We start from the raw sequence: 15,502 nt of genomic DNA, 5'->3' as shown, positions 1-15,502 counted from the left end.
TCGAGAATTGCGATAGCTACGGATGGCTTCAATCCATATGGTATGTCGAATTCCAATTACGCTTGTTGGCCCGTGTTTGTAATTCCGCTCAATCTCCCTCCCGGAGTCCTAATGACGAGGAAGACCATGTTTCGTCGCTGATCATTCCAGGGCCCCATTACCCGGGGAAGAACTTGAGTGTCTACATGCAGCCGATTGTGGAAGATTTGAACCTCTCTTGGCACCACGGGACGTTGACGTACGACCGAGCATCGAAGACAAACTTCTGCATGAAAGTTTGGTTGCAGTATACCATGCATGACATGCCCGGGTACGCCCTAACATGCGGATGGTGTACAGCTGGTAAATGGCCATGCCCAGTGTGCAGGCATCGACTTGAGTTCCTTTGGCTAAATAAGGGTCGCAAGTATGTTGCGTTTGACACGAATCGGCAGTACCTCAAACGGAGGCATCCGTTCAGAGAAGACAAAAAGAACTTCAAGAAAGGCAAAGTTGTGCATGAAGTAACAGAGGTGCCAAAGTTCGATGGTATAGCTGTTGATGCCGAGCTACGTGCTCTCGTGCCAGCGGCATCGGAAGCTGGCCATCAATTTGAGGGATATGGTGTAACGCACAACTGGACTCACGAGGCAGCCTTAACGAAGCTCGAGTATTACAAGGACCTCGAACTTCCCCATAACATCGATGTGATGCACACCGTAAAGAATGTCGCGGAGTCCTTATTTCACACGTGCCTAAACATTCCCGGGAAGTCAAAGGATAATGTCAAGGCTAGAGTCGATGTTGAGAAGCTCTGTGATAGGAAGAAATTACACATGCAACGTCCTACTGGCCGTCGAAAGAATTGGTTCAAGCCGCACGCCGACTTCTGCCTTGATTCCATCCAAAAGAAGGAGGCATTCAAGTGGCTAAAATACGTTGTGATGTTCCCTGATGGTTATTGTTCGAATATGAGCAAGGGAGTCAATCTTTCGACGGGAAAAGTCACCGGGCTCAAGAGTCACGACTATCATATATGGATTGAGCGGCTGATGCCGGTGATGCTTCGAGGGTATCTCCCCGAGAAAATATGGCGAGTGCTCGCGGAGTTGAGCCATTTCTTCCGCACGCTCTGTGCTAAGCAGATATGTCCTAAGGTTATTGAGAAGCTGCAAGTTCAAGTGCCGGAGTTGCTATGCAATTTGGAGATGATCTTTCCGCCAGGCTTCTTTACTCCGATGGCACATCTCATTGTGCACCTCGCAAACGAGGCACTATTGGGTGGCCCAAAGGTGCTTCGGTGGCAGTTTTGTATTGAGAGTGAGTTCAATTATTTTCTGAAGTTAACTGGATACATAGACTAGATTGAAGCATGCATAGGTGAGGAAACGTTCCTTCTGGAGATGGCAGATGCCGCAACAACGTACTATCCCGATGAAGTTCCCACTCGCATAACCCGGTCTCTCGTTACAATGTCGACGTGCCCATGGATGACCCCAAGCTTCAACTATTCCAATGTCCCGGTGGCAAGGCTGGTAAAGGACAAAAATATAGATTGGAGAGGGAAGAGAAGGATTGCATAATGCTCTATGTGCTTATGAACATGAAGGAAGTGGTGGGGGGACGACGACGATGGCGGTCACGATTTCATTAGGTAACATGGTGTAATGCTTATTGTATCTAGTTTCGATCACCTACACTCAACTCGGTCTAATGCTTATTGTATCCTTTCAGCGAATTCACGGATGAACAGTGGTGGCTTCCGCGCGATCCCACGGGCGCGGAGTTGGAGACTCTCTTGAAAGAGGGTGCTCCGAAGTAAAAATAAACTTTGTGTCTTGGTTCATGAAAAAAGTAATGTCTAAGCTGTCCCTCTTACCTACCAATATGTGACTTGTCCCTGTTATTCCACGTAACTAATGCACACAACAAATTTGAACCGTGCTTGTAGGGAGCTGATGCAAACGGTGAGCTGACCGATGAGTTGAGATGTGTTTCCCAAGGTTGTAACCGTGACGTCATGAAGTATGAGAAGTATGACGTGAATGGGTTTCGATTCCATACGAGAGACACACCGGAAGGGCCGGGCGAATCCAAAAACGATAAATACCGGTGTCTTCACTAAAGGATCCGATACATTTGATTACTACGGGAGGTTAGAGAATGTATACGAGCTGACCTTCAACCGTACAAACAAACAACTCAATCTCGTTGTGTTCAAGTGTCATTGGTTCGACCCAAGAGGTGGACAGAGAATTACCAAGTCCATTGGGTTAGTTGAAGTTAAGCCTTCCACCACCTATACCGGAGCCGATGTCTATATTGTTGCTCACCAAGCCAAGCAAGTTTATTATTTGCCGTACCCATGCCGAAAGCGGCCCTCAACGGCTGGGAAGTCGTGTTCCAGGTATCGCCACATGGTAACCTACCGATTCCCTCCGAGGACGATTACAACAACATTGACCCCTGTAACATACGAGGGAATTTTCTATCAAGAGGAAGAGGACTTCGGGCACTTTGAGTTAGAATGTGTTCTTGAAGAGGACCTCGGGAACGATGCGAAACTCGTGGTGAGTCGGTGGTGGATCTAAAGGACATAGATATGCTCGAGAAGTTACAAGTGGAAGATGATAGCGATGATGAGCCTCCACCCGTCTATCAAAATCCAACTTACTACTCAAAAGATAGTGATAGTGATAGTGGCAAGGAGAAACAAAATGAGATTGACGATGAGATTGATGACGGCTGGTGAGGGTCTTTTATGTGTTTTATATTTCAACATGCTTCTTTATTGTTTAGTATCTTTATGCTTAGTATTTATATATTTTTGAACATGCTTCTTAATTGTTTAGTGTCTTTATGCTTACTATTTATATATTTTTCAACATGCTTCTTAATTGTTTTCTCTTTCTCAATGCAGGTGATTGAACAATATGAGCGGCGGCAAGGAGGACTCGTCGAGCTTGCTTAAGAAGATGCAACAACGCAAGAACAATGTTAGAAGGGAGTGAGAGGGAACCGCGTCGCAATCCGCGTTACGAGGACTTTGCGGTAGGAGGAGGAGGGACGAGGACGAGGACGAGGACGGGGACGAGTTGGTGGAGCTGGAGGTGGATTGGGTGGAGGTGGAGGGGGAGGTGTTGGTGGAGGTGGTGGTGGAGGTGGCTGGGGAGGACCGGACTTTGAGCCACCACCCTCGGCTTCAGGCGACGTTGCTTCCGGGTTCTTTTTGGAGGGGACGTCTATAGAGGAGGCGGAGACGGAGTCTAGAGCCGAGGAGGACTCTAGCCGCGGGTTTGAGACTCCGGAGGAGGATGGGCGGCCGAAGGCACGGAAGATTCGTGGGGACGCGAGAGTCCCCGACGAGCGGAAGCAGACAAAGACCCAAGAGCCGAAGACCCTTATAATTCCTGCCGGCACCGAGTAAGTGTACTAATTTGGCAATTTCGATTTTCATGTACTAATGTTTGATATTCATGTACTAATGATTGATATTCAAGTGCTAATGTTTGATTTTCATGTGCAGCAATTGGATATTTCCTCCGGGGTCAAGGGGCGCCGCCTAGCAAAGCATGATTGGAGCTTTGCTTAGGAAGTTCTCGGCCGGGCAAGTACTATCCCCTCGGCACTGTCCCACTGGCGAGATGAAGCTAGCCACTACTTGGACGGACTACGAGAGTGCCCCCGGCGTAGGCTTCCGACGGCTGCCGAGGCCGTGATGAGAAAGTTTTGGGTAAGACATATTTTCTCGAGCTTCGTTCATATTTGATGACCCCAATGTTCTAACTCATGAATCTCACAATTGTTTTTTGCATGATTGAAGTGTTTTTATCGTGTGGCGCCCGAGGTTGAGGAGGCGGCCGCGAACAGGACTTTGCGGGCGACTTGTGAGAGGTTGACACCGCAGTGTGGTACAACCAAATGATCTCGTCCGCGGGTCACTTCTGGGCAGAGAGAGGCGAGAGGGTCCATAAGCCGGACATTGTCGGTAAGAATGCTAAGGCCGAGTACGAGATGACGGTGGAGGACTACATGTCGGTGAGTAAAATGTCAATGAGATTCTACATTGCTACTAAGTTGCGATTGCATTAGATTGAGTTGAGTATTGCATTTTCAGGTTATCCCCGATTGGGCCGAGCCGCATGCCGAGGCATGGGAGGAGATGGTTAGGACGAGGTGGCTCAAGATGGACGAGGACTTTGCAGCCGTGGCGCGGCGGAACACGGAGACCCGAGGCGACGGGGGCACACCGTGTGGGGGAAACCTCGGCTACGAGCGCTACAAGGGGAAGACGGTATGTATACATTTCATTTTCCTTCAGGTTCAAAGTTGGTACTCACAACATTTCCTTTCGCGATGCGAGAGGGCCGCGTTAGGACCCGAGGAGGAGATGTCGACCTCGAGATATACAACAAGATGCGGCTTAAGAAGCCCGATCTCTCGCAGCCTCAGCCCTCGCTCCCGAGTACTTCGGCACCTACGCCGAGGACGTCGAGAACTACTGCGAGATGGTGAGGCATCGTCACCCGGAGGTGGATGACCCCATGAGCGCGGAGGTCGACGAGGGAGTCGTTGGTCCTGTCGTCCGGAGGGTTGCCGCATGGCCGTCTCGCCATGCTGAACAAGGCCGTCAAGCATACCCTCACCACGACCTTCACGCGTCTCAAGGCGGGACTCACCAAGGACAGCCCCCCTCTCCCGCCTCGTCGCCGGGCTCGGCAACAACCCGCATACGACGTAAGTTTCCTCATTTCCATCCTCTTTCCGACTTTCATTCATACATTGCTAAGTGCTAACGAGACATGAATTTGTGAAATTGTAGCACGACTTCGAGGCCGCCTACGTGGCCGCTCATCAAGAATATCAGGTGGCCTTCAACCAGCACCAGCAGCACTTCATGGAGTACATGGCATATATACATGTAAGTTCCAACCTTTGTTTTCGCAAATGATGACAAGTCCCACTTTCCCTAGTTTGATGCTTCATTTCTGCAAAGACCGACATGTAATCTATCTTGCTGGAGTCGATGGTGGCCAATCAAATCGGACAGACAAAGGATTTAGGGCCGATGCCTCCCTTTCCGGGGCCGGCGCCAAACATGCCATCGAAGGAAAATTTCGCTGCGGAGTACTATGGGAGAACAACGGTAAGTTCTTCGCCAAACCGAATACTACGGCTTTCCTTTGCCTCGCAAATTGCTAACATCTCGGGAACATGTGTGTAGGGAACGGGATGTTCCGGAAACCAGGGTGGTGGGAGGGAGATCACACCGGTTCATCATGGTGGTCCTTCTCCCGGTGCTACACCCGGTACTTCTCCCGGTACTTCTCCCGGTCCTTCTCCCGGTGGTTCTTCCGCAGCTTCTACCGGAAGGAATCGGCCGGTGTTTAGCGGCGACGAGCTCCTCTAGTAGTCCCATGTATCTTATGCACACTATGGCACCATGCATGTATGCACACTATGGCACTATGTATGCATCCTATGTCACTATGACACTATGTATGCAACCTATGGCACTATGACACTATGTATGCACTTGATGTTATATGTATTTGCACTTCATGCCTATGAATTTCATGTGAATTATATGTGCTTGTGTATCCTGCCAAATCTGGAAAACGCGCGAAACAGCAAAAAACGAAAAAAATGTACCAAATGGTACCCTCTACGCCGACGGGTTCCCCCTCGGGGTAGCTCCCAGGATCACCCAGGGCGCGCCACGCGTCCAGTAATGGACCAAATGGTCGAGCCTACGCCGACGGGGAGGCCCTCGGGGTAGCGGCCGTCGCCCGGGGACGCCCGAGGCCGCGCCACGCGTCCAAGTACGCCGACGGGGAGGCGCTCGGCGTACCGGCGCCAGGATCGCCCAGGCTGCGCCACGTGTGGCGGTACGCCGACGGTGAGGCCCTCGGCGTATCGGGAGGTAGGAGCGACCAGGCGGCGCCACGCGTCCAACTACGCCGACGGGGAGGCCCTCGGCGTATCGACCGCCAAGGTCGACCAGGGCTCGCCACGCGTCACCGTACGCCGACGGTGCGGCGCTCGGCGTAGCCGTAACGGCCGTCACCTTGACGGTGCCGGTTAGCGACCTGCGCCGACGGCCACTACGCCGAGGGGTGGAGCCAGCCGTCGGGCCACTTCGTCTACGCCGACGGGCGGAGCTACGCCGAGGGTCAAGTGGCATGCGCCGAGGCCCACCTTCCCCGAGGAGCTACGCCGAGGGGCCCCGTCGGCGTAGTGTACGCCGAGGGCGAGGCGGTGATACGCCGAGGGCTGGAGGCCGTCGGCATCTTGGCAGATTCCTGTAGTGAGTTTTAAAGTGGGAGTTGGCTGATGGGTTATAGATGGGAAATAGACTTTTAGTCTCATTCCATTGTTTGGTGTGCGTTGAGACTTACCGTGGGGAATTGAGAAATCAGTAGCATTGCTGCCGCTGAACACATCTGTATTCTTTTTGGTTACTTTTGCTATTATCTGCAAAGACAAAATAATTAAACAAATCGATATGTGAACTAGTGATGGAGAAAAGGGAATTAGAAAGTGAATAATTCTGTTGATCTCGTGATGAGAAAAGCTAGACAAATCAGAATTGTTGGTACGGTCAGATGAGATGGATACAAAAGAAATAAGCAGGCAAGATTTGTATGTAAATTTCTAGAATACGGGACAAGAGGAAGAGCAGGCCTACCTCCCTACCTGAGCTGATCTCTTCGCCTGGTATCGTCTCTGTAGATCAGGAGTTCAGGATGCGGTTATTTCAAGAGGTTCCTTCAATCGCGGATGGCACAATGAACGCACGGAATTTTTTTTCTTTGTTAATTCCCAGTCTCGGTTCAATTACCAGGGGTCCCCTAGGGAAGAGTTACGAGGGAATTCGCCTCCATAATTCCCTTTCCCCTTCCGTGGTCAATTCCCAATCCCTCAAACCATACTAGGGATTTTTCGTGCCATAACCCTTTACTTCCCATTCCCTAGTTCTAACTCCCTCTAACCAAACAGGCAGTGACTCAGGGTAGGTGCAACGGTTGGAGCACATGCGGTAGAGCCGGAGGAGCAGCGAAACATTTTCCGGTTCTTCCATGGCCAAATTCTAGTTGATTTTTTTTTTCATTTTTCACGGGGAATGTTGCGCTGCTCCGTATCATATCATAGAAGTCTTTGCAGGAATGGCCCCACTTGAATGCCTTAGGGCATCTCCAGCGGTGCGACGCAAATCGGTGTCCGCGAGCGTCCATTTGCGTCGCGCGACGAACGCGAGAAAGACCGTTTTTGTCCGCGCGTCCGTTTGCGCCTGGGGGTGCCTTCAGCGGCCCGACGCATTTCTGCGTCGGCATGAAATATGAAGTTTGAAAACAACAATATAAAGAGATTGAACGAAGTCATAGTCCTTATTACATCCAAATTTAAAAAAGTCTACATGAAAATAAGATGGTATTCCTCTAGGCATGGTCTTCATGGTCAGCCAATGCCCACTGATGCTCAATCAAATCCGTCAGCAGCCGTTTGCAGACGTTCTTGTCAGTGATTTCTACATTCATATATGCACATAGTTCTCCCAAGATAAAGCCCCAGGGAGTGGCGCAACTAGCTCACCTTGGAAGTCCTAATGGTTTTCATTGCGACCATCAGGACGCTCGTTCTCAACGATCATGTTGTGCATGATCACGAAGCATGTCATCACCTCATGCATGGTCTTCAGCGACCATGTTCTTGCCGGGTGACGGACAATTGCCCACCGAGCTTGGAGCACACCAAATCCACGCTTCACATCTTTCCTGCAAGCCTCTTGCATCTTGGCAAACCTCCTCGTCTTCTCGGAGTTTGGATTACGGACAGTCTTTACCAGTGTGGCCCAGTCAGGGTAGATGCCATCAGCAAGATAATATGGCTTGTCATATTCATTTCCATTGATCTCATAGCTCACCCGGAGAGCTTTGCCTTGCATGAGCCGGTTGAAAATCGGTGATCGGTGCAACACATTGATGTCATTATTGGAACCGGCCATGCCAAAGAATGAATGCCAAATCCATAAATCTTGAGATAAAACAGCTTCAAGAATGACAGTCCGTCCCTCCGCATGCCCGCTGTACTGACCCTGCCATCCAAATGGACAGTTCTTCCACTCCCAGTGCATGCAATCTATGCTGCCAATCATTTCTGGGAACCCTCTAGACTCGTTGATAGACAACAGCCGCCTTGTATCCACAACAGTTGGCTCCCTACAGTAATGTTGTCCGAACACGGCAATCACGGCTCGACAAAACCGGTACATGGACTCAAGGCAGGTGCTCTCACTCATTCGAAGATACTCATCGAATATATCAGCAGCCATTCCATATGATACCATGCGAATAGTGGCGGAGCATTTTTGGTAGGAGGTGAACCCTAGCACACCTGTTGCATCGGGTCTGCATTGGAAGTAGGGGTCGTAGTTTCTGACGCCCCGGAGAATGACCAAGAACAGGTCTCTTGACATCCTGTACCGGCGCCGGAACATTTTTCCTTGAACAACGGATCGGTGAGGTGGAAGTAGTCCTTGTGGAGCCGGAGCTGCCCCTGCACTCTGTTGCGCGGCAGGTTTTTTGAGCGGCCCTTGACAGATCCCGATGCATCGGCCCCTCATTTGAAGTGAACTCGTGGATCATGGAGGCCGCAATAGTTGCCAATATCTGCGTCGACTGATCGGACTCCTCGTCGGAAGAGGAGTCACCGACCTCGGCGTGGAACTTCTGCAGCATCTGCCACATGTCCATCTGTGTGGGTACGAAATGTGGATCAATGGCCGCGCACAATTGCGCCGAAAACAGGAGAAGAAACCTACCGGCGCAATTGACCGAACAGGTCGTGGGCGGCGCGGAAGGGCGGCGCAACCGATAACGTTTGGCCCCAAAACAGCAGGCAGGTACGCGCCGGAGCCAATCCCGAGTACGATCCTGCTCTCCCACGAAGCGACAATCGAGCCGGAAGGCGAGTACTGCGGCGCTGCGAGGGACGACGGCGGCTGGGGTTGGGTGGTGGCATCGCACTATGGCAGCAAAGAAGGGGAAAAGAAGCAAATCGAAGCGGTTGATTTCGCTGTCTCTGACTTGCGGGACCGGTAGGGAAAGGAGGATGCTCGGCGCGACCGCGCAGCGTTCGCGGAGACGCAAACCAGACGCATATTTGGGTCAGGTTTACGTCGCCGCAGACGATCCGTTCACTTTCCGTCGCTCCGCTGGAGGTAGTGCTAGATTTTAGATCCGGACGGACGCAAATTGTCACCGCCCGTTTCCGTCGCGCAGCTGGAGATGCCCTTAGTGCTTTGATTTTACTCTTCTGAGTTCTGACGATCGGTGCTCAGCCTTCTTTGACATGACTTATCCTGTGCGAGACTGCGAGTACACACACTGTATTACTGTAACCTTCTTTACATTCTTTCTCTGATCTGTACTCACACGGTATGATCGATTCACAGTACTTGTCTTTGTTTTCTAGATGGTCCTTATGAGCATTTAATTGGATATTTTTTTGAATATCTGACACGCCGTAAACTTTAGTTTTTCTTTCTCTGACACTTTGGAGGCCGTTTCAGCATGTTGAAAACCAATAGTGGTTCATAAAAAATGGACTTCGATAAAACATAACTGTACATTTGATCCCGTGGAAAACTAACAGTGTAGTGGAATTCTTGTTCTGAAAATGCTTATTTTTTCACGGGGAATGTTGCGATCCGGGTTTCACGCGTGTCTTATCAGTCAAGTCATTAGAGGAGTGGCCACGCTTGAATTCCTCTCTGAACTTCTGAAGTGCATCGATTTACTCTTCTTTATTTCTGATGACGATCAGTGCTCAGCCTTCTTTGAAATGACCCTTCATCCACCTGTCCAAACTGTAAGTCTGTAACCTTGCACGTTTTTGTCCATCTGTGTTTGCCCCTTTATCTTTTGTGTGACCTATTTTTTTTGAACCATCATATATAATATATAACAGCACGCAAGCCGTCTCATCAAAAACCTTCTAGTTCCCTTCGGTACCCTGGTAAGGAAAAAAGTGCGTAAAAAACTTGCTGCTCCAGATCAGAGTATGGCTACATCATCAGCTATTACATCCGTGATCTATAAATAAAACGTGTTTAGTAGACTGGGTGTTCTTTGGCTCGTACGACTCAACAATTTTTGATCTGATTAATTGTGTGGGTTTCAGGATGGGAATGGGCCGAGCCGGCCCCACCTTAGCCCTGGCCCATGTAGCCCCAAGGCCAATTTGAGGAGCCATGGGCCGACCCAATTAAAAAATCTCAGTGGTCTGGCTGGCCCGATGGATATCTGGGGCCAACCCGAATTCTAACTTTGATATAATTTTTTATTTCGTGCTTACACTGAGAACATTCGGCAAGATTTGACAATAAACAACAAAAGTCCTCTTGATTCGCCCAAAAAGAGTGACAGAATTTTTGATTTTTATGTATGTAGTAATTTCAGCTATACGTTAGAGCATATAAATTACGTCACATATGTTCATAACGATTACATGACCAAACTGACCATCAGTCCATCACTTCTCCCGCAATATGCACGTATGCAACTTCTGCAAGCATTTTTTTTCAAAATGGGGATTAAGCCCCGGCTTATGCATCATGATAATGCACACGGCATTTTATTAAGAAGTTACGAGTACAAGGTTTTAAACATCTCACGCATCGCCTAGAATTCTGCAAGCATTCTTGTCAACGGAAAGACCAAGGACTCGTGACAGCAGTTTAAGTAGCATTCATTTTTGGCAGTTGCAGTTGCAGATTTTGAGTGCCGCTCTTACGCGAGGTCACCCATTAATCTTGACATTGCTTCAGCGCGTAAGCAATGGAAGGAGCCGTCGGAGACACACCATGCACCGTGAACAGGTTGGGGACAGCGATTCAGGCATAATTAGTACCTGATGTGGCTACGATTTGGGTTGACCCGGCTGGCCCGATGGGTCAAACGATGCCGGCCCCATTGGCCCAAATTTTATTTAGGGGCGACCCACGTGATCCAGTGGCCCTGATTTTTTTGGGTCGGGTCAGCGACCCTCTGGGTCGACCCGGCCTAGTCCCATCCTGACGTGGGTTCACTTGCGTTGTTACATCGTACGGGTTTTAAAGCACTCTCGGGATATGCCCCGGGTGTTCCTAGCGGGACTATCCCATTCTCGCACTCCTTAGCCCAACATATACAACATTTGCAGATGCTCTTGGTTAGGGTCACTGGTTAGGCTCACTCTCCCTTACATTCTTACACTAAGTTACACACCCTTTTTCAAATTAACACAAATATATTTTGAGTTAAAATAAGTTGTACACGAAAAAGATGTGTATCGATGATATGAATCAATTCCAACAATCGGTTTCAAGTTTCATGAGTTGTAAATCATCAATTTCGTGTATGAAGTTTTAAGCGAATTTTGCCAAATTCATCGCACACACTCAATTGTTTGAAATTTCCTTTGAGGAGTAGGTTCACCTCACCATTCCGCATGACTTTCATGTTGACAGGTTATTGTTTCGGTGTACATACACGAATAGATAAATAACTCGCTAGTAATGTGTACGTATGTGTGAGTATAGTTTGAAGTACTCTTGCTCAACTTCTCGCTTGTCATCTTCATGGATGTCGACGTGGTGATGATGTGTGAGAAGTGAGAGGTGATAATCTATGGTGGCAGCGGCTTGGTGGTGTTCGTCTTCGTGGTCGGCGATGTGGTGATGCTTGTGACCGGCGTGACCGACGGTGTCATGGTAGTATTCAGCTTCGTCGTCGGTGACATGGTTATACTTGTGACGAGCATCAACGGCGGTGTCATGGTGGTGTTTGTCTTCGTGGTTGGCGACGTGGTGATACTTGTGATCGACGGTGTCATGGTGGTATTCACCTTCAATGTTGGCGACATGGTTATGCTTGTGACGAGCGTGAACGGCGGTATCATGGTGTTGTTTGTCTTCCTGGTCGGTGAGGGGGTGATGCTTGTGAACGGCGTGACCGATGGTGTCCTGGTGGTCTTCGTCTTCGTGGTCGACGACATGGTGATGCTTGTAACGGGCGTGAACAGCAGTGTTATGGTGGTGTTCGTCTTCGTGGTCGGCAATGTGGTGATGCTTGTGACGTGTTGTAGGCTTCCATGCCAAACCTAATCTCCTCCGATGCGCTCTTAACCCTCATCGATGATGCCTACGCAGACATGGTACTTGAGGAGGACATGGAAAATGAAGCGCTTGAGACGCGCGCCAGCGGCCAGCATGGCATGGTACTCGGGCTGACCCTGTCGATGGTACTGTGTGGAGGCATTGTGGAGGAACGCCAGGCTAGCCCGGAGGAGCGCCGGGGCGGCTGGCTGCAACACCGGCGCCTTGCTCCTCGTTGGTTGCAAGCAGCTGCCGGAGCGGAGCTCGCGCGGGTAGTACCGCTGCAGAGCCATGTTGCTTTTGGCCATGGGCAGGCCCGTAGGCTTTGCGTAGAGGAGCGCGGCTAGGGCGGGTGGCTGCAGCGTGGTCGTCTGGTCATGGTAAGAGTAAGATCCTATCCGATGACAGTACATGGCATTAAACGTGTGAGCTAGGGAAGGTGAAAAAGAAAATTCGAACCGATCGATTCATTTAGCGGTGGCCTAACTGTAAATAGTTTGTGAGAGGACCCCGGTCCGGTATTTTACCTATATTCGCTTTTTTATGTAGCAAGAGATTTTTGAAGAGACAAAGGAACTACCAGCGAACACGTTTAGACGGACGAAGCACGTTTTTCTCGACGTACCAGGAAAACTTGATCGGTTTTCCTACCAACAGTCCAACATCACCGATTACAATTTAATAATAAAGATTAAAGGGAAAACCTAGGTTCATAGGAAATTTCCATGTGATCCTTAGGCCTATCTTCGGTCCAATCCATATTAATCGTTCGATCCATCCAATACTACACCCTAAAATATGTAGTATGATCTATGCACCATAAACTCTCTCAATTTTTTTTACTTGATACACATAAAACTTTTAGAAACGTCCAATTATTTCACAACATGGCATGCGTCGTAATTAGCTATGCACATAAAAAATTTATGGTGGTCTTGGTAGATTACTATTGTATGTCCAGTGAGGCAGTGAATTTGGTATTTTCACTGTAACGGGAACAACCATGCGGACTTGGGATATTTCACACGACTTGGACGTCGATTTAAATAAAATCGACAAGATTTGCCGCTCTTCACGTCGTACACACAATAGCTGGGAGTGCCATTATGATATTGTTCGTGGTCACTCCAGTGAGGAATCCACTGGTAGTTGGCGGCCTGGCACCTTGACCATGCCAATTCACAGCCGAGAAGGAACACACGACTACCTTGGAATTGCATGTCCGCTGAACCATCGGCCACGAGTGCCCTGGAGCCGGTCCGGCCAACAAAGAGGGCTTGGTTTCCCAGGTCCTTTACCTCCGATGACCACTCTCCTTTCTCCAAGTTGGCCTCAAACACCTGGAGATCCAATGTCCGGTGATCAATCTCGAGCCAATCCCTCTTGGGAGGGTGTTTCCACCGCACCATCAGTAGCTTTTTCTTGTCAGCTGAGGTGACCAGATAGTGGTTGTCGTAATTCGTGGACCCAACAGGCCGTTCCTTGATTACATGCTCGACGCGGATCTGTTCGCCGGATTCAGAAAAATCATGCATGAAGAGGTTCTCTGTCGAGCTGACCGCGAAGAACTTGCCATGGTGGAATGCTATGCTCTTGTACAACAAGTCGCCAGGATGATGCTGATGACCACCTGCAGGTAGTGTATGTTTTTTCATCGTGATGCCCGGTCCAAGACATGTTATGCTGGATACACCCTCGCTGTGTAAGTAGATGACGACGAGGAGATGAGATGAGCAGACGAGGATATCATAAAACGGATTGTGCCATGTTGTAAGCGGATCAGTATCAGCTATGGCACGCCCCCAGTTGCGAAGGTTGATGAACGGGACGTCGATGGTGGGCGTGGCTTTGGAGAATGGGTCACGGAGGAAGCATCGGTGGGACCGCTTGTGTTCGTACATGAGCCACCCGCCGAACGACGCTCCGGCGTGGCAGCCCTTCGGCTTGGCGAAGCGGCGCCAAGCCTTGCCATTGCCATTGCCATCGGCAGCGAGGTTGTGGTAGAAGCCGCGGCCAAGGTTGATCCACGGCATGGCTGGCGGCATCAACGCGCGCTGGTGCTGTGCCGCGAAGCGCCAGTCGCGGCAGACGGCGCCTAAACTGATGCGGTCTATCTGGCAGAACAGCCGGGAGAGGATGAGGCCAGCGACCTCGGGCGGGAGGTCCGGCCATGGCGACCATGAAGACGAAGTAGCCGTGCTGACTGCTGAGGCAGAGACCCATGGGATTGATCGATTGATCCAAAAATGCTTGCCCCCCCCCCCCTTTAATATTACAGATCGGGACGAGCTGCCTAGCTTTCCGTTGATTCTCTTCAAATTAAAGGTTCACGTACGTGTACGTCCACAATTTATGCAACTCTCTGTTGTATCAATCGGTCGAGCTCGAATCGGACACCACTTGGACTCAACTAATTAGCATATGACACAATTCCGTGTCGGATCAGGATTTGGACTCTCGCTCGGATCCAACTCGCGACTAATTTACTTGTATACCTACTGCCGTACTGGCCGTAGAAAACAAGGAAATATATCATCCATTGACTTTTAGAGTATTTCGTAACAAAAGCTTCAACTACAGGTACTTTTCATCTATTTTTCATGTATACCATCCATAGAATGCATTTTTCGACAAAGAATGTCATCGGCAAAGTATGGGGAACGGTGCCAAGAACTTGTGGATTGAGTAAAGTAAACTCATGTGTTCCCAGCCGGAAAAATGACACGTGGATACGACACGTACGCAAAATAGGTGAGGTGTTAGATTATGAAAATTTGATGTTAGAAAATAATGACGGTTTTAACTTAGATCATCGTAATTTTATGGGTTTTTCATCCTCCAAACAGCTTACGACGATCTGGTGCAAAATCGTCATAGATCTATGACGATTTCATCAATTGTCACTACCAGAAGGTCACAAATCAACATATTTTTTTGTAGTGTAAAAAAGACAAATTTTGGTGCTAAAATAAGGCATTTCCCGAGACATTTTTTGTCCTTTTTACACATGGCACAAAAAAATGTCGATTTTCAGCGGAACTTTTGATGCGCACATAGAATGTGTACATATACATGCTACAAAGTCTAAAAAGCTCTCTGATTTTTGTAACGATTCAAAATTTATTTTTACATAAAGAAAGCATATGCACTTCAGATCAGATTTGCCAATTTCTGTCCCCAATCTTTATACTGTATGTTGAATAGTAGAGGACCAATAAATAGATCAAGTGAGAGGTTGGGCAGGCTACTAATGGGCAGTACTTGTATTGTGGCCCAAATATAGATTAAGGCGTCTCTTTGTTATTTGGGCTCGTGGTGGGCGATTCCTATTCACCGCTTATTGCGGGAGCTAACTGGCGCTCCGCTCAGGGCGGTGAAGGTTGGGCC

The sequence above is a fragment of the Lolium perenne genome, chromosome 5 (genome assembly GCF_019359855.2).
Source record: "Lolium perenne isolate Kyuss_39 chromosome 5, Kyuss_2.0, whole genome shotgun sequence".
Classification (NCBI taxonomy): Eukaryota; Viridiplantae; Streptophyta; class Magnoliopsida; order Poales; family Poaceae; genus Lolium; species Lolium perenne.
The sequence above is the reverse complement of the archived record's forward strand: the minus strand, read 5'-3'. Positions refer to the sequence as shown.